Below are 21,377 nucleotides of genomic sequence, written 5' to 3' on the forward strand. Positions count from 1 at the left end.
CAGAGTGCTTTTCCTTGTAATGTACAGGTTAATAAAGGCTTCAATCAGACTTAGAACTTTGCAACTAATATTGACAGATTTACTATAAATCATTCTTCCTGTTATTACACAGGTTACTAAGAATTTATATTAGCGTTAGGGACCCCTGAATTGTGGTTTGCCGTGAAGTTGGCTCAGGGGCTTACAACAATTTTGGCCAAAAATGTCAAACTAAAAGACCATTTTACTTAATAGATATTTATACATATATATTTAGGCACTGTACCGTGTATGAGTTTCACTGGATGTGCTAAAACTGAGCTTTGTCTGTATTTTATGTTCTGTCTCTGGTTTTAAATATATATATTGCCATGCTCAGTAGCACTCCTCTGCGACACTCATATGCTTATATATATGTTGTGGTTATTTTGGGGGTTCAATAGGAGCTTGTTAGGTGTCCAGTATACTATTCCGAGTAAAGAATGTTTGAAAAGTCCGCCGCTGCTTCACCGGACCAAGCCTACGAATATTCTGGTACACTGATTGGGCAGTCCCATGGACCTCGGTTGCCAATATCTAACATGGAACGGGTACTGGTGGCCAATCAGAATATGGATCCTAACGAGATAGCCAAATACAAGCTGGAGGCTCATCTTGCCGCCCCCGTCAGAGGAGGGGGCATGCTTAGGGGCTCAGGTAGCCAGTGAGTGGGAAATTCAAACTGGCCAATGGGAACCCGCTGGGTAGGCTCCACGGTGTCTGGAGGGAACAAAGGATTTCCCCCGCTGGGAGCTTTGTCCCTGGACCTGGTTCTCCGCCCTTTCCCGCTCAACAGATGGCCCGACACCTCATCACTCCGATCCTCCCTTTTGATCCACCATCTCTATGTAGGCACCTTGGCTAATCGAATTACCGGGGCTGCCTCCATAGAGATGAATACACATTTTCAGTACATTACATTTCTACAACTTGGATGGTAAAACTTGTTCTTACAACTTGGTTTTAAAACTTGCTCTCAGCACTTGATTGTACGTAAACCTTGCTGACTGGGCAATACTTTGCATAACACAAATACCTTTATTATAATACACACATGTTCCTGCCAAACAGGCTTATTTAGCAGGGAAGAATTACAGTTCTTCCGGTAATAAAGTCCAGAAACATTTCATACCGATTCCAGTCCCTTTTGCCCCCCAGTATCCAGTATTAGGGTCCCGTTCCTGAAGTCCCAGTTTTGTACCTAAATCACATAAAGGGGTCAAAACATACACACTTTCCCCGGCTTATGAATGCATATAAGTGATGGGGAACCACGGTTTTAGGGGTAGCTAGCAGCGCTTCACCTTTATTATGAAGACTGGCTACCCCTACCGTCATACTCCCCCCGTTCGCAACCCACCCGGGAAGCTTAACCACACTCCCAGGGGCAACTACCCCCACCCAAAATAAACCAATTGATTGGCACAGTGGTACACAAGACCCTATGGGCATTGTTTGTCACTATGGCAATGAATGGGCAAGCTACAAAAGAAAATCAACAAATCAAATCCATTACATTTCAATTTAAAAAAATGCCCATAAACCAATTGATTGGCACAGTGGTACACCATTGCCTATGGGCATTTTTTGAAACTGCAGTATGGCAGTCAATTGGCAAGCTACTGTACAAATAAAAAAACAAGCAGCAAATAAAATACATTAGATTTCAATTTAAAAAAGAAAAATGCCCATAAACCAATTGATTGCAGATTGGTACACCATGCCAATAACATGAGCAGGGTTCGCCACTATGGCAGTCAAGAGGCAACCTTTAAAAAATACACAATTAAATAAAATACAATCAATGTGTAAAATAAGTAGAGTGCCTGATTCAGTCTATCTCTTAGTGCACGTCTCTAACAGAAAGGTGCATCCCGGTAGGATTCACACCACGCGAGTCCCATTCAAATGCAGGGACCCCCACTGTGTTAATACAATAGGCCATTTCAGCCTTCTATGGACTATCTAGTGGAGTGTCTGTGACATGCTCAGTGATTTTCCTCAGACATTGGCCCAGAAAAGGCAGTTTCATCTGTGTGTATTTGGAGTTTTATATATATATATATATGCAAATACAACTGTATGCTCATATATAAAAACAAAAAACAAATCAGCGCTGGAAATGGCACTAAGTGAATTAGTAAGTGATAATATTATAATATATAGTGTAAAGAATATCAGGCACTGGTCAGAATGTAACATAGGATGCAGCTCTAGAAAGATATGCCTATCCTAAAGAATTGAAAAAAAGAAAAAAGCGCAATCCCATGTACTGTAGCTGTTAAAAATATGGGGAAAATTTAATAAAGGCAATGAAGGTTGGTTACTGGTAGTACAAATGACACAAATACAGAAATAGCATGACAATAAAACAATATATCAATATATATGTAAATAAAAAATAGAGGAACAAATAATTGTCCAAAACTGTTTCTAAAAAATGTCCAGAGATTCTATTGTGAGGGAGTAGCACTCGATTAAAATAAAGCACTTATTGCCCAACAGGATGTAGATTGAAGCAACATTGGGTCCTGTGAAGCGGTTATATGGTGCTGTCAGGATCCCTCACAGGTGGAGGCGCTGTTACCAGACGATCCAGGTACACCCCAGGCTCTCAACAGTGGAGGTCAGGCCTCCTGTGAGCCGCAGGTAAAGCACCACACACACTTAGTAGCTGTCACATCTCCCACAGGGTGGTTGAAACAGCGCTGAAGCTAATTGAGTTATTCAACATGAGTGTAATTCCTACACTGTTATACTCAATTCATTAATATTGAAGATGGAATATTGCACTATTGTGTTTCTAGTCTTCGTCCCCCTTTCAGTACTTTTTCTCCCCAAGTTTTCTGAAGATCTTTATATTAGACAAATTTGGGAACAAATTCTGAAAGGGTTTTTGAGATACTTGTTTGGAATTTCATATCACCCATTTTTTCACGTGAATTTTTTTTATAACACTCAAAATCACTATTAATTAACTATATTAATTCACTAAAGTAGCTGATGATTTAGCATTTAAATATTATATTATTTTGGACTATAATACTAGGAGCGCCTATTCTACATTTTTTTGTTTGTTTTTGGGATACTATAGAACTATTTTCGATCATCTGCATCATCAAGCAGGTCGGACAGGACATTTAAATAATTTAGCTTGTCACAAACAATACTAAATTACATACCCCCTTCACCCACCCCAACATTCTCAAAGCAACCCATCTCTCCCTCCCCCTTTTCAGACTAAGGCCCAATTTTCCTAATAGCCAAATGTGGCTAATTGTGATTTTGGTCATTAACCCAAAAAATAAACACGTATTAAAAAAAAACCCAATTGGAACATACACCCTATTGTAAACATAAACCCATTGATTGTTAAAATAAATTCAGGTTGATGGATTGTCAACTTGCCCAAAAGCATTCTATCCTCTGTTGATTGAAGATCCGTCTAGTATTTTGGGGGGGTGTTGGGGTGGGTTAAGGGGGTACATCATTTAGCCCAGTGTGTCCTGCCTCTTGATGACGTAGATAACCGAATATCAATATCTAAGTCACGAGGAAGAATACTATAGGACCATATTCGGTCATCTGTCATTGAGGGGGTTAGAGAGGAAATTTAAATGATTTCAATGTCTTGTCAAACCACCTTGATGATGTAGATATCCATATTCGGTCATCCACATCATCAAGAGGCAGGACAAATATGAAGACTGCTTCAGAGCTGCTCTGGGGAGATACGGAGAGACTGCTTCTGTCCGGGACTCCTCTGCACAGCTCTTACAGACTGTGGCTAATTCAGAAGCAGTCTAATTCTGAAACAGGGACCCCACAGAGTTAATCCTCTTGGATACTTTCTGTTTTTGGGGCTGTGATCACATGCTGCAGCATTGCGGTCCAGCAGTTACGCATAAAAGGCACAGATTACAGTAAGTCCTGCTACACATTTTATCACCTAGTCCAGGCTGACATTAGCCATATCTTTCCTATTTATATAAAAATTATGTATCCCATCTTACAATTGCGGTAATGAGTCATCATTTTTTTTACCAGGTGCAATATTAACTCCACTTTAATGGAGTTTGATGTATCTGGGTCTTAGAGAAGAGCTAGAGAGAAGGAACAGATTTTGTACGACATCCATGTGCAGCTGTCTTCTAAATCCTCAACATACTCAAAAACTATTAAGACTTTAGGAGCGCATGGGGTGTAAGCTTCCCTTGTGCTCAGTTTAGAAGATAGATGCTGTGTCTTTCTCTCCTTTTGAGAATTTGACTACAATATGTCATATTGTGGCAGAGAACCTACTATCTGGATATTTCCAATAGACAAACCCACCCTTACCTACTGTAACGAGTGCTCGCCACAAACAAGATGTTACCATTAGGCCAAGGTGGTGATTGGTAAACACTGACCCGGAGCCGAGCAGTCATGTCCAATGTGCAGGTTCATAGTCATGTATCCGGGTCAGGGTAGGAGAAGTTGTGTAGTAGGTATACTCGCCGTGGTCGGGGTAGGAAATAGGAGGATAGTAGGTGTCACAAAGCCGAGGTCGAGGACAGGAGATTGTTGAATAGTAGATGAATATACATGGTCAAGGTTCAGGTGAGACTGCAAGGCAGAACAGACAGGGCAAAGCAAGGCAGGACAAGAAACAACAGAGTGCTGGCGACCAGCACAACGTTACAAGAAATTAACTGTTATACTCAGCCAAATTGCAGAGGCAAAGACTGAGCATGTAAAGGATGAATCAACCAATAGGTGAACTGCTGGTCAGCACAGGCTGAAAGTGAAACGAGTACTGATTTGTTGCTGTGCAGAGTGCACACAGCAGTAGCTGATGAGGAAAGCCTGCAGCAAGTTTACATCAAACACTGGACCGGAGCCTGAGTCCGATCCTCACAGTACCATCCCCCCCCCTTTCAGGAGTGACCTCCAGACACTCCAGGGATATCTCCAGTGGAATGCCAGAACTAGGTAAGGGGCGTAAAGTCAATCCCTGGGGATCTAGGAATGTTCCTCGGGGCTAAAGTCCTTCCAATGGACTATGTACTGGATTGTGCCTCTGGTAAGATTTGGAGATGCAGGAGGGTGGTGCACTGCTAGCCGGTTAGTGAAAAATCAATCCTCAAGCGGAATCAATGAAAAAAAATAAATCTGGGGATGCTGTAGCTTCGCCGTAGGTGCTTTTAACTGGATGTTTTTGTTGGAAGCCATACTGTACCTTATAACCAGGATTATATGCTGGGATCTCACTACGATGCCGGACTGCTTGCCTTCTTTGCGTGGTCACCACTTTCTGAAGGTTGTTCTGGATCTTCCCCCATAACTCCTGTAGTTGCTGGATCCTGTTATTGCTGGCTGGGACTCCGGATGTGGCTCCTGAAGAGGGAAGAGCTGAGAGATGAAAGTCATAATTAGCGAAGAATGGAGATTTTTACGATGAGTCGGTCCGTAAATTATTATGGGAGAATTCTGCCCAAGGTAAGAGGTATGCCCAATCATCTTGAGTATCTGAGACGAAACTACGGATATATTGTTCCAAGGACTGATTAGTCCGCTCTGTTTGTAAATTAGACTGGGGCTGATAAGCGGACAAAAAGTGTAAGGACACTCCAAGTTGTTGCAGAAGGCCCTCCAGAATTTGTGGATGAAATGAGATCCCTGATCTGACATGATTACTTAAGGAGCTCCATGAATGAAAATGTCAGAAAGTTTAGCAGCATTAAGTAATCCCTTCAGAGGAATGAAATTAGCTTGTTTGGAGAACCTGTCCACGACCACCAGGATAATGGTCATGCCATTGGATAAGGGCAACTCAATCACAACGTTCATAGAAATGCGAGTCCATGGCCGGTCTGGGATTGGAAGAGGTTGTAGTAAGCCCAAAGGGTGATTCTTGGGATTTTAGGTCCGGGCGCAGACAGGACAAGTTCTTAGCATCTTTCCGGATCCCCAGCCACCAGAATTTCCGTTTCAATAAATCGATGGTCCTCCTTTCTCCAGGATGGCCAAGGTTTTTGAACTATGACACCACTCAAAGACCTTTTGTTGAAAGGCTGGCAAAATGAAAAGCCATCCCTCTGGAACTTTAAGGCCCTCTGGAATTAAGGATTTGTCAAGAATGATGTCTTTTAGAGAGTCAAAAGTAGCAGCCAGGATGATGCGGGATGAAGGAAGAATGGGTTCTTTGCGGTCTTCTGCAGCGTTGTTGTCCAGGAATTGGCGAGAAAAGGCATCCGCTTTTATAGTCTTGGACCCTGGTAGATTAGAAATAATAAAGTTGAAACAAGAGAAGAATAATGCCCACCGCACTTGTTGCAAACCCAATCGACGGGCGCCGTCAATGTACAAGAGGTTTTTGTGACCTTTGAGTAAAGAGATTGGTAAAAGCCGGTGCTTCAAGGGTTAACTGGGTCCTTATAACATAATAAGCACTCAGTAAGATGACTCCAATGAATAATGTATATATATTATCAGCATCCCATTGCGAGGATGAAGGAACTAGTACCTAGTGCTAATCAGCACATATCTATAAGTACATAGTGTCACACAAAACAAAGTACATAGTGTGTCCCATAATAAGCCGACATAAACATGAGTAAAAAACTCTAATTGGAAAAAACTCACTCAGTAAATTTCAGGGTTCTTCTCCATGGAGTCCTTTAGTGCGGGTTTCAAATGGCATGCTGAATCTGCCCAATAGCATAAGCAAGCAAAAATGGAGAAAAGCAGAGCACTGGAAAAAAAGGAAGCCAACATAGAAAAATAGTAAATGTTTATTAAATTAATGGATCATGACAGACCCCTAAAGTAGCAGCAACGCACCAACGCGTTTCGGGCAACACGCACTTTATCAACCTGTTGCCCGAAATGCGTACGTGCACTGCTGCTGCTTTAGGGGTCTGTCATGATCCATTAATTTAATAAACATTCACTATTTTTCTATGTTGGCCTCCTCCTATTTTTTGGCAGTGCTCTGCCTTTCTCAATTTTTGATCTGTGAGTATAGTCATCAGATTTTCAGTGCCCTCCAGCAAGTGTCTCCATTCCTGCAAAGCCATTTTTATGGCCAAGAGTTCTCGGTTGCCGACGTCATAGTTCCCTTTGGCTGGAGAGAATGTTTTGGAGAAGAATGCACAACAATGCAATTTGGACTTTGTTTTTTTTTGCTGAGATAGTACTTCTCCTGCCCCCACATGAGAAGCATCTACCTCTAGGGTGAAGGGTAAAGTGGGATCTGGGCGCACCAGAACAAGAGCCAAAGCGAAGGCTGTTTTTAATCTGTCAAATGAATCTGCTGTGTCAGCAGACCATTGAGAAGGGTCTGCCCCTTTCTGGGTTAAGGCGGTGATGTGCGCCAGGATGGATGAAAAGTTCTGGATAATCGGTGGTAATAATTTGCAAATCCTAGAAACCGTTGAACAGCCTTCAGACTGAGGAGACGTGGCCATTCCAGAACGGCTTTGACTTTGGCTGGATCCATGGCTAATCCAGTATCCGAGATGATATAGCCCAGAAAAGAAGTACTGGATTGATGGAATTGGAATTTCTCTAATTTGGCGAACAGATGTTTCTCCCCCGCAAGCGTTTTAGAACCTGCATCACATGGCCTGGATGTTCTTGGGCTGATTTAGAGAAGAAATGTAGTGTTCTGTATCCACAGCTAGATACAGTAAGATCCCTATTAAGGCGCACCGCAGACCTTTATGTTATATTGCGGTCAAAGGTAGCAGAACAAATATATATATATAAAATCAATTTTTATTAACATAAGTATTCTTTGACCTGTCTCAAAATTCATGATAACGCACAGAGACAGGTCAAAGAATCTCAAATACCAAACAAAATAAACTACATTTCCGGCAAATAACACTTGACTAAGACAAATGCTCTACAAACCTACCTGAGCTTGAATCAATAGGACCAACTGAGTGACTACAGTACTATACATAGACATATATAACACTCAACTAGATATATATATATGTCCAGTTTTTAAACACTACATACTTATGTTAATAAAATTGATTTTATATATATTTTTTTTTCTGCTACCTCTGACCGCAATATAGCATAAAGGTCTGCGGTGCGCCTTAATAGGGATCTTACTGTATCTAGCTGTGGATACAGAACACTAAATTTCTAGTATCTACCTCCCTGGCAGCACGCATATTACAACAGGGGTTAAGAGCAAGGTCCTCTGCACACTGATTTAGAGAAGATCAAGATATCATCCAGATACACGTTGACGTGTTTGTCGAGGAGATCCCTAAATATCTCGTTCACAAAGTTCTGAAATACTGCTGGAGCAGTATCTGATCCACACATTTGTTATTCTGATATTCATACTATTGAATTTGAGTGTACAGGTTGTCATGCAGGGTCAAAACTTGACCCACCTGAGCGGGGGTCATGTTTTGCGGGGCTGAGCATACTTTAACTAGCGCTCACCACAAACAAGATGGCACCACGAGGCCAAGGTGGGGATTGGTAAACACCGTCCCGGAGCCGAGCGGCCACGTCCAGTATTGGTCTGTAGTCGTGTAGCCGGGTCAGGGTAAGAGAAGTCGGGTAGTGAGTATACTCACCGTGGTTGGGGGTAGGAGATAGGAGGATTGTAGGTATCACGTAGCCCAAGTCGAGGACAGGAGATTGTAGAATAGTAGATGAATATCTGTGGTCAAGGTTCAGGTGAGACTGCAAGGCAGAATAGATAGGGCAAAGCAAAGCAGGACAAGAAACAACCGAGTGCTTGCGATCAGCGGTTATAATGTGTTGCAGATAATTTTGATTCCAAAGAAATTAGCTTATAGTATTAGTTACACATTTTATACATACCCAATGCATTGCATAGGTATAGAATAAGATAGGTCAGCCTCAAAACAAATTAATTAATTTAAACTGGCAGGTGTTCTCTTGAATTGCAAAACACACAGGACACCTACAAGCTCATATTGAAACAATTTTGGCTAAAATGTTAAACTAAAAGACCATTTTATTTAATAGATATCTATACATGTATATTTAGGCACTGTACCGTATATAAGTTTCGCTGGATGTGCACTGAGGTCTGGCTGTGTTTTATGTTCTGTCTTTGGTTTTAAAGGGGTTCTCTTGAGTAATGTTTAGATTTCATCAAACATAATTTGGTCAGGCTCAGCGATTTCATGCATAGCATATACACCTAAAGCTATTTACATGCTTTGGCCAGAAGGTTTATTACTCATATTTCAAACTCAGAGGGGTTTTCCTAGAATGGCACCAATTAAATAGATCATGTCTAATACATTTGGAAATGGAGGAAGGTGTATTTTATTACATTTCGTTAACATAGTATCTTGTATAATTTCTTTACATTTATCAAGAGTACAATTGAAAAATGTTGAACTAATACAGTAAATTACACTATATTGAAAAAAAGATGATTCTAATCAGCATGCTTTTTTACAGATGGTGTGATGCACACCAATATGCCTCAGATAACATCTCTCCTACCTATTCCCACAATCACTATGACATTATGCCAAATTCAGATGCCCTAATATAAGGTTTCAGAGATCTGATTTTGTAACTGGGTCCATACAGTTGATTTAACCCCAATTTGTAGAAATGTGGAAGTAGAAACTAGTACCATTAATGTAAGTACAGTATAAACAATTGCAGGAGTAAGTTACAGAAGTTTTTATTAGTGGATAGTTCCCAAAATATATGAAAAATATATTCATAATGTAAATATATTGTACTCAGAGTTTAGTCTCATTGTCTATTGACAATATATATCCCATAACCCATGATCAAGTAAATTGATTCCTACATGTTATACTAAAATGCTATTTTCTAATGCTGACTTAAGCAGTAGTGACGAAACCTGCAGGATTCACAGAAGTCCCAATGAGACACAGTAAGACTCATAGTTCTGATGAAAAATATATTTTTTTATTAAATGCGGGAATATAGGCTACACGGATTTCTGCATAGAACAAAACTTGTGCAAAAAAACAGTAATATTTACTGTGCCCTACTTCCTATTTTTATACTGTATGTTAAAAGCTGACTACGAGGCTAACGCTTGCAGTCATACTGTAAATTTTTCTTCATGGTCATTTATCGGAGGCAAATTGGTAGCCTTCCTTTAGTTGTTTTGCACAAGTTAACTTTGGATGGTGTTCTTCTTTAGGCTAAGGCTCCAGTGCGCATGCTGGGGTGCCTGGTGGCGCTCGTTCCCGGCAGCAGCGCAAACTGGTGGACTCCTGGGGGCGTGGCCATCATATCACGCGGCTGGTTTGCCCTCATTGTCTGAACTGCTGCCGTGATGTGGCCAGCGCTTAGTCACCACAAGAAAAGACAAAATCCTTGTCTTTACAAAATACAGTCACGCATCGCGCATTGTGCCGTGGCATGCAGGTATCTACGGGGATCGGCCCTATAGAGGGCCTTACCTGTGTCCGCTGTGCATGCCTTCACCGCCGAAGCCGCGGCTACTGGGGCCCTAGCCTTAGATTTTTACAGTGGGGCACACTGTCTGAGGGTTTTACCTCTTGTTTTTCTACGCTGCCTGGAATATTTCAAACAAGCCACTTCTGCTCTATTGGTTAGCATTAGCATAGGCTAAAGATGTTATGCAGAAATAGATTATACTGTAATTTACAATTTATCTTCTCACTGCATGTTTCTAGGTTATCACAGTGCCACACAGGGCTGCCGACAGTGGGGGAGAGTGAGGACAAGTGTTCCTGGCCCGGTGGCTGGGGGGGGGGGGGGTCAGCCGGTGTTTTGAAGTTGGGCTCAGCCCCAAATTCCATATTCAGCTGCCGAGCCCCTGGTTGTTGACAGGTACCAGCTCTCCCCAGCTGCTGCAAAACTCCTGCAAATCCTGTCTCTCTCTCCCATGCTGGGTGCCACTCTCTCCTGCTGAGGCTGGGTCCGATTTCCATGTGGGCCTTGATTCTGATGCACACCAGCGGGAAAGATGCGCGGCCCACCAGAAGGTCCACAGAAACTGGGGAGAGGCCCATCATGGGAGATAGAGGCAGGCCTGGCAGGAGGCTCATAACAGCAGGGGAGATCTGGGGCACCAGAGGCCTGTGACCACCCCCAAGGTAAGTGTGTGTGTTCTATGTATTTGGGGGGGGGGGTAGTGTTGTTTTTATTTGGAGGGTTGTGTTGTATGTTTTTGGGGGTAGTGCTGTATGTATTTGGAGGGGTAGTGTTGTATGTATGTGGGGGTAGTGCTGTATTTATTTGGGGGGGAAGTGTTGCATGAATTTTGGAGGGTATTATTGTCAGGCAAATTGTGTTGGTATTGAGGGGGATTGTGTGTGTGGCCAGGGGGGGAGGAGGGAATGAATGTGAGAAGGGGGGGATTGAGTGATAGGGTTAATTGAGTGATAGAGCAGGTAGGAAGATTGAGAGGGAGTTTGGTGGTCAAGGGGGAGAGAAAAGAAGAGAGGGGTAAGAGTGAGAAACAGGGGAGAGAGAAATACATGGGGGAAGGGGTGAATAGAGGTGGGGACTCATTTGGAGGTGGGAATGAGGGGGCTCACAAGAGCACCGACATGGAGGGGGAAGGGCGCGGTCAAAACTCTAGTCCTATGTGTCACATACACACACAGAATGTTCTGGGTCAATGTCCAATTTCCAACAAATATATTTCACTTGCTCTAGCAACAGAGAATTTTCTCATTCATGTTTCCTTTCAAGTTTGAAGGTGCTATGCCTACACTCATTCACTGTAGGGAGTAAAACATTATTAGCATTACAGAAGACACCTGATTTTACCAAAACCATGTAACTGTATTTTCTAGTGTAATTTTCTCACAGTTTCTCCCTATTTGTGAGGTGATTTTTATTCTTCATTGAGGGAAAAGCCAATTTAGTACTGTCAAAGCTTTTGATGCTACAACAAATTATACAAAAATTACATTTTAAATTAATATTATAGGTTTCACGGTAGGGATTGCCGCCCTCACATAATAAAGATGAAGCCCAGCTGGCTGCCCCTAAACTGTGTGTAACTGGCTGACTAAGTAAGCCCATAGGGCCGGTAAAGTGTATTGCGTGTTACCCCTTCAAACCATGTTTCTCTAGCCGCATATGTGAGCTCCTAAGCTGGGTCGAATTTGTGTTGCTTGGACCCCTTAGGGGAAGTAGCTGCAGAACAGGGGCTTTGGGAACATGAGTTTAAAGGTGGATATTGGGGGGGGGGGGGAAAGGGTTATAATCATTATAAAATGTTGCTCTGGCGATATCGGTAGTACAGTAATTGTACCAGCAAATCACCCTCGTTTTACGAGTACGATAGTGTAACGTGTCCCAGTCTTTTGCCTTTGTAAAACATTGCCCTGCCAACCGGTTCTCAGACCATGTTCTGAGACCAAGTTCTTGTTTTGTATTAAAATATATTGGAGTGGTTTGTAATGCATTTCTATGGAGGCAGACCCGATATTGGAGTTAGCCGATCGCCTCTATAGAAATGCAGATTGGAACAAAGGATGGGAGCGGCAAGGTCAGGTCAACTTGCAGGCGGGGAAAGGCAATGATCAGGTCTGTGGATGGGCTCTCAGCGATTGAGACCCTTTGGTTAACCCAGACTCTGTGGCGCCTACCCAGCGGGCGGTAATGGGCTGGCCAGGTAAAGCTATTGCCGTGACGGGGCTTGTAGGCATGATTTACGTTGGCCAGTTCATATTTCCCACTTGCCGGCATCTTTGTCATCACGGGTAGGTCCTGAACACTTAAGCACGCCCACTCTTTTGATTGGTTACAGCCAGACGAGCCTCCGGCTCATGATTGGCTGCTTTTAGAATCCGTGCACTGATTGGTCGCCGCTCCTTGCTCCATATTAAAGATAGCCAGCCTGGCTCTAGTACCCCCAAGTCTAAAAAATATCCAAAACGCAGACCGGATAATCTACCCAATAAATCCATTCTAAAAAATACACGTGCAGAAACATCTAGCTTTGAGTCCGATTTCTCAGACGCAGATTCAAGAGCTCATTCAGTCTCTTTTGACAGATCACGTGATCACTCTAGAGACAGAGGGACCTCTAAATATTCAGAAAATGCCACCACCTCATTTACTCAACATAAAAATCCTAAAGGATCTGGGCAACCATCGTCAGCTTTTTTAGATCTGGGGTCCAAAAGCCGGGGAGAACGCGCAGATCCAAAAGAAAACGAGGGGGGCAGAGGAAGGTCCAAACGCAAGAAATACGAATAGAGCCCATAGATAATATCATCAATCTGTCTGGGGTAGATTTAACTTTAGAACAACTGTCAGTTCTGAACAAAGGACTAGGGTTTGCCCTTGCCAAAATTTCCAGTTATTCCAGACGGTCATAGACCTACAAAAATTTACTAGGAAATTGGCCTTGAACAAAATGATGTCTACTAGAAATAGATTTGATGTATTAGAACCTTTGGAGGATCCTGAACAACCAGTTGTTGTATCTATCACTAATGATGTCCCAGTTTTGAATTTCAAGGAGAATTGCACACTTTCTGATATGGACTCCTTATTAGAACAGCAAGGAGAACCCCTCACTACATACAGTCAGCCATTTTTTGGCCGTGAGGACTCGGGATATCGTCCCAAATCATTGTTTTGCCCTAATTTCAACAGGGGGCCTTCCATCAATCTTTTTGAGCAACTGGTTGAGCGGGACCTACGCATATTGTCCAAAGGTTTTTCTAGTTCTTTTGTTAAATCTGGAAATTTGTCTTATTTGGAAGTTCAACAAATTGAATGCATTAAAAATGAACATAATATAGTTCTTAAGAATGCGGACAAGGGAGGGGCCTTAGTCATATTATCCAAATCCCAATATCATGCTGAAGCCATCAGACAATTGAGTGATAGAAACACCTATTACAATTTAAAGGGTGATCCTACATCTGAGTACCGTCTTGAGTTATTAGAATTACTAGAGATGGGGAGGCGCATGCGCAACGGGAACGGAGATGGAGGTCTGAACTGAGAGCACCGAAACCCGCCGGCAGGAATTAAATAAATATTGTCCGCAAAACTCAATTTAGCAGCAGCAAAATAACAGCAAGCAATATCGGAACACTCACAGAACAAAAACACATGGCGGCCACAAGAAAGAAATCAAAACAGAAGGTAGATGTCTGCACTTACTTCGTGGGGGCTAAAAAGCCTAGGGAAACGGACAGCATGGCGGCTTCAGACTCTGACTCCGCACCGGAGATAGAAGTAGGGACGGAAGACCCGACAGGCGCTATGAAGAGGGAGATAGCGCAGCTTCTTTCCGACCTGAAAACCTTTTTCAGAGGCGAGGTGGAACACCTGCGGAAAGACATTTTAAACATTGGAACCCGCACGAATGACCTCGAGGAAAAAATGGAGGAGTCCACTAGATGCCAAAAAGAGACAGACTCCAGGGTCACCACATTGGAACGGAAAGTGGCGGAATTAGAAGAACGCCACGAGGATAGCGAAAATCGCGACAGAAGGAACAACCTCAGGGTTAGGGGGATCCCTGAGGAGATACAGGACCCTGAAGCAATGCTTAATAGATGGATGACCTCCATAATGCCGGGAAAGACAGAAGCAGAATTGGTCATGGACCGGTGCCACCGAGCGCTCAGGGCACGTCCACTGCCTAACAACCCCCCCCGGGATGTAATCTTACGCTTGCACCACTTTACCACGAAAGCAGAAGTCTGCAAAATCACCAGGGCCACCCCTACTGTGAAATTCGAGGGGGTAGAGATGGCCATCTATCAAGACATATCCCCGATCACGTTATCCAGACGCCAGGCCCTCCAACCAGTCACCAGAATTTTAAGAGACAAAAACGTGAAATACAGATGGGCCTTTCCCTTCGCCCTGATTGTGGTGCAGCACGGACGGTCTCATGTCCTCAAGCACTTGTCGGATGGTCAGGAGTTCCTGAAAAGACTGGACATACCGAATGTGCTGCAGCTGGAAGCCCCTGAAGGACGCCCCCCAAAGGCAGGCAGAATTGGAGAAGGTGGGCCCCCCAGCCGGCCATCGTCAGGACAAAGCAAGACCCTCAAGACCGGCCTGAAGAAGGAGTCCCCTGACTGTTGACTGTTTTCTAGTTCCTGCAGAACTAGGAGTTCCTGTTATTACCCATTTTGTTCCACGAATAAAGAGACTATCACCCTCACTAAAAGTTGCCTGACAAATACGAGCCCCGGTGCCACCCCCAGCCCCCTCCAGATGGTCCGGGCCCAAGCAGAAAGGTCCCCGCTAATAAACAAAATCTAAAAGAAAAAAAAAGGCAAGAAAGCTGGGGGAACAAACAAAAAAAGGAATAAGGGAAGAGAGACTTTATACACTCACCAAAATGGCGTCCTGGTAAGATCCGCGGGAAGAGCTGATGAAGAAGCGCAAATCCAGAATGGCGGACGTAGTTTGAGCGCGAAACCTGGGAGCTCCGTTCAGCTCCACCCCCGAGACACTCCTCCTTCGGCTGCGCGCAGGCGGTTATGCGCACTGGATCCGGCGGACGTCGGGAGGTGGTCCTTCGCTGAGCCCCGTCGCAGGGGAACTGACGTCAGAGGCAGCGCCTACCAGGAAGAAAAGACAGGCACAGACGTCTGATGCGGAGGATCGGAGGAGGCAGCAGAAAGATGCGCCAAACAGGGAGGGGGGTCTCCGCAGCGGGGTGCGCGCATTCCCCGGCTGAGGAGCAGAGGGGACATTATAAGAAAAATAGAAGGGAATACAAAGGGGGGGAAGGGGATAAAAAAAAAGGGGCTACCAAAAACTATAGCGTAGCTAACATATGGTAGTCGCTAGAAGTCAGTCAGCTGCAACGACTGAGATTAGAGGATAGTCTCTAGTTAACTAGTTACATTGTTGAGTTTAAACTTTAGACGATTAAGGAAGATTGCTATCTTAGGATAATGTTAACACTGCCGGCGGGGGAGCAGGTGATTGCCTTTATCCCCGCCCGTTGGCATGTGCCCCCGGGGCTGGACTGCGGCCTTAAGCCACAGCCCGGTCAAAGACCTGGGATCCCGCGATCTGGTAGGCACCCCACAATCCAGGACAGAAAAAGGGGAATATCCAGAGTACTGGCGGTTTTCCCAGGCAATAAACCACAGGTCAGATAGGACCATGGTGGTTTCCCCTGTACTTGTTTCAGGGTTATATGTTCCCTGTCATCTCCCTATGTGTTTTCCCACCCCTTCCCCAGGCACCCCAACAGGAGGTCTCACGACATCAAGAGGACGGCGACACCGCTTCTGGCAGCCACAGAAAATCCAAGGCACGGGTAGGAGGCAAAAGCACCGCACCCACAGAGACTCACTACACACACAAACATGGCTCTAAGGTTCTTATCACAAAATGTGAAGGGTTTTAACTCCCCTCAAAAACGCAGAATCGCCTTCGCAGAATTCAAACGTAGAAAAATTGATGTTCTTTTTCTTCAAGAGACGCATTATTGTTCTAACAAAAACCCAGGGTTTCTAGACAAAAATTTTAGAAGGTTCTATCTCGCCTCAGCTAAGGAAAAGAAAAAAGGAGTTGCCATTCTACTCCATAACAAAGTCCCGTTTGAGCTGGAAAAAATAAAACGTGATCCAGGAGGCAGATATATAATACTGGTGGGTCAGATACAGCAATGTAAAATCACTCTGGCATGTATATATGCCCCATGTGAAAACGACCCTCAGTTCTTTGAGGAATTCTTCCTTAAACTCAAACAATGGGCAGTGGGCAACATAATATTGGCGGGAGACTTCAATAAGGTCCTAGATCCGCGAATAGATCGATCCCCGAGACAGGAAAAATCAAGACAAACAGGGGCAACAGCTCTTATAGAGGGGTTACGAAGAGGATGTCTGGTAGACATCTGGCGGGAACAACACCCAGGAGAGCGTACTTATACATTTTATTCACACCCACATGACAGCTATAGTAGACTGGACTATTTCTTTGTATCGAGCAGAATGGTCCCACAAATCACCGACACTCTAATCCATGACATCTCATGGTCGGACCACGCATCAATCGAGCTACGATGCATTCAAATTAGACCAGTCAGCCCGGGCGCAAATTGGAAACTAAACGAGTCCCTGATCAAGATCCCTGAATTAGCCCAGACAGTTAAAGACGAAATTAGACAATTCTTTGTTACGAATACAGGCACAGTGGATTCCCATATGACATTGTGGGAGGCCCAAAAGGCCACGATGCGAGGAACGCTGATTAGCCTAGCAGCAAGACAGAAGAAACAGAGGGAAATAAAATTGACACAGCTATATAAGAGGTTACATGAGCTCTCTATACTACATAGCCGATCAGGTAGAGGTGACATTTTGAAGGAGTTGAAGGATGTAAGGATAGAACTTAACCTCCTCCTCACGTCCCAGGCGGAGAGAGATATGAGTTGGACCAAGAGGAAATTCTTTGAGAAAGCCAACAAACCGGATACTATGCTAGCTAACAGGATTAGGTATAGGCAACCAAGTTATAACATACAGGCGATTAAAACCAAATCGGGGGAAATGTCCTCCAACCCTAAACGCATAGTGGAACAATTTAGACTTTTTTATGAACAGCTCTATAATGGGGAGAAGGTAACACACAACCCTAAAACGAACCAATTATTACAGACCTTCTTAAAGGAGGCATCCCTTCCTAGGCTGAATAGACTGGAGCGCGAGGCACTTCAGACTGATTTCACTCTGGAGGAACTAACCACGGTCATTAAGAACCTAAAACCCTCTAAGGCCCCAGGACCCGACGGATTCTCTAATTTATACTACAAAAAATTTGTCGGGGTTCTGGCAGCGCCCATGCTCAAGTTATTTAACGGAGTGTTGGCGGGCGAACCCTTTTCGGAACAGATGCTCCAGGCGTCGATATCTATAATTCATAAGAAGGACAAGGATCCCACAAATTGTCAAAGCTATAGGCCGATCTCCTTAATCAATTCGGATGTTAAGATATACTCCAAATTACTGGCCAATAGATTGAGCGGGATCCTGCCGAGGCTTATCCACCCGGACCAGGTTGGCTTTATTAGAGATAAAGTAGACAAGCGGCCGACAACACGAGAAGTATAATAGATATAATTAACTACATCAATGCCAACCGGGTCCGTGGTATAGTGCTAAGCTTAGACGCAGAGAAAGCCTTTGACAGGATTGACTGGCCATACATGGAGTCCACGCTTGGAGCATTTGGGTTCGGAGGTAAAATCTTAGGGGCAATCAAAGCACTATATACAACCCCGACTGCCAAAGTGGTACATCAGGGATTCCCATCAGAGATGTTTAAAATCAAAAGCGGGACCAGACAGGGATGCCCACTCTCGCCCTTGTTGTTCGCCTTATGCGTGGAACCGCTAGCGGCTCACATACGTCGCAGTCCCGATATTTCGGGAATACAAATTCACTCCCAAGAGCATAAAATAGCTCTATATGCAGATGACATCATTTTGTCTCTGACGAAACCGCTTACCTCGCTGCCCAATCTGTTCGCTCTACTGGAAAAATTCAGTAGAATCTCTGGTTTTAAAATAAATCAAGCTAAATCGGAGGCACTAAATTTAAACCTCCCAAAGGAAACAGAGAAATTATTGGAAATTAACTTCCAGTTTAAATTGCAGTCCAAGGCCATAAAATATCTAGGGATCTATCTCACCAATCGTAGCTCCAATCTATATCAAGAGAACTATCCGAGATTATTAAGAGCCCTCACGAAGGAACTCAAGAACTGGTCCGAATACGGTATATCCTGGATCGGCAGAATCTATTGTGTGAAAATGAACCTCCTTCCTAGAATACTATACCTGTTCCAAACTTTTCCGATACCCGTAGTGAAATCGGACATTATAGACCTGCAGAATGCAGTTACAAAATTAATTTGGAAAAACAAAACACCACGGTAAAAATGTCAATTATGCAAAGACCTTGGGAGACTGGAGGCTTAGCAGTACGGTGTTTGATGGCATACTATAAAGTGGCACAGCTATGCCAAATTACACAATGGCATGGTGATACGGAGCAGAGGCGCTGGGTGGCGCTGGAGAGGGAGGTATGCGCCCCGCTAGAGCTCAGGGACCTAATTTGGTACCCTAAATCTAGGCGAAAAGATCTCAGAGATCCGCTGGCCTCTGTGCTTAACTCGCTCTCAGTCTGGGATATGGCTAAAAATAATCACTCATTGACCTCAAAACACACTCTGATGACTCCCCTATACGGAAATCCAGACTTTGCGCCAGGGCTGATTGATAAGAACTTCACACGTTGGCAGAAATTGGGTTTGCGAAGATTAAAAGACCTGGAGGTACGAGACACGATTAAACCATTTGATCTAATTCAGTCAGAAACGGACCTACCCAACACTGAATTTCTTAGATACCTCCAGGTCCGGGCATTCTATACCAAACACCCGAATAGGCCGCCTCTAACCAATTTTGAGAAGCTCTGTGAACGGGGAACCGATACACGGGGACTCATTTCTGCTCTTTACAGAGAGGTGGTCAGGTTAGACATTGACAGCTCACACAAAACAAGGTTCATGGCACAATGGGAGACGGACTTGACAGGACCATTAGAAGACGATGACTGGACAGCAATCTTCAAGGCCGCGGCCAGTAGCTCGATATGTACGACATTGAAGGAGAACTCATATAAGGTACTAATGAGGTGGTATCTCACCCCAGTTAGATTGGCAAAATTTGTCGCGGGTGCTTCCCCGCTCTGTCCTAGACAGTGCGGGGAACAGGGAGATCTGGTGCATATGCTGTGGTCTTGTCCACGAATCATTCCTGTCTGGACACAAATTAGAGATTGGCTACAGAGGATATTTTTAGGCCTCAAAATTCAGCTGGACCCATGGGTGTTCCTGCTGGGTAAGCCCACAGATGAGGTCTCGAGATCAGGCAACAAATTAATAGCACATTTTGCCACGGCGATGAGGTGCGAGACTGCAGCACTGTGGAACAAGAATGCAATTCCATCAATAGATAAAATCCGGAACAGAATTTGGTTCGCTTACCAGATGGAGAAGTTGACAAGTCTGGTCAACGACACTGGCACAAATGTCCAAAAAGTCTGGTCGCTATGGTTGGCACAGACAGATATCCCAGGGATGAGCAATGCCGCCGTCTGGCTTTGATAGTGACAGGTGGGTTCTCCTTCAAGGACGGAACAGAAATGCAGGAGATAAGACGCCAAAATTAAGCTTAAAAAATAGGCTAAGGAAATTTACATGACCCCCCTCCTAAATCCAAGACACGCGCAACATGAACACAAATCGATCTGAGTGTGCGATGCCACGGTGAGACCAGAGAAGGAGGAAAACAAAGCTACCTCCTCAAGCGCCACCTTCCCTTCCCACCCCCCCCCATCCCTAGTGCCCCTCCCCACCTCCCCAACAATGTCGTGTCTACCCCTCCCACGTCTGTCTAGCTGTTGTTTGTCATACAAATTATTGAATGGTACCAATATGATACTTGTATGTACTATCCTTGAAAAACCAATAAAAGAAAGTTATAAAAAAAAAAGAATTACTAGAGATGGGTCAAATTCTGAATGTTATTAACAATAAAGAGTTTCTTTTTCTTTCCTGTCCACATCCCGTGATTCCGGTATTCCACCATCTCCCAAAGATCCATAAATCGCTGGTGGACCCTCCTGGTCGACCCATTGTTGCGAGTATTGGATCTTTGGGAGATGGGTTATCGCGGTATGTGGACAGGTTTCTACAACCCCTGGTGTTCAAACTACCATCTTTTATCAGGGATACTACAGACTTCCTCGTCAGTATACAGGAGTTACCATGGTCACATGAATACAGGTGGGTCACCATGGATGTGACCTCCCTGTATTCTATTATTGAACACAAACACGGTTTAGAGGCCACTGAGCACTTTTTGGATCAATCCACTTTATCTATTTCACAATGCACTTTTTTATTACAATCAATATCTTTTTTATTAACACATAATTATTTCTTATTTGATTCACTTTTTTATTTACAAAATCTGGGTACCGCAATGGGCACAAGCTTCGCACCCTCGTATTTATGGGTTTATGGGAGTCACGTTTTATTTATCACAGCAACAATTCATATCGTCACAATATCGTCTTTTACCGGCGATATATTGACGATTTGATCTTTATTTGGAAGGGAGACGAAAAATCACTATTTTCTTTTTTTAATTATCTTAATAATAACACATACAACATTAAATTCACTTTTGAGCACCACATTAATCATATTCACTCTTTGGACTTACTCCTGTATATTGACGCAAATAAAACCATACAATCTGATATCTACAGGAAGCAGAATTCGAGAAACACATTTTATGTGCTCAAAGCTCCCATCCACGGTCGTTGATCAGGAACATACCA

The sequence above is a fragment of the Ascaphus truei genome, chromosome 5, assembly GCF_040206685.1.
Source record: "Ascaphus truei isolate aAscTru1 chromosome 5, aAscTru1.hap1, whole genome shotgun sequence".
Classification (NCBI taxonomy): domain Eukaryota; kingdom Metazoa; phylum Chordata; class Amphibia; order Anura; family Ascaphidae; genus Ascaphus; species Ascaphus truei.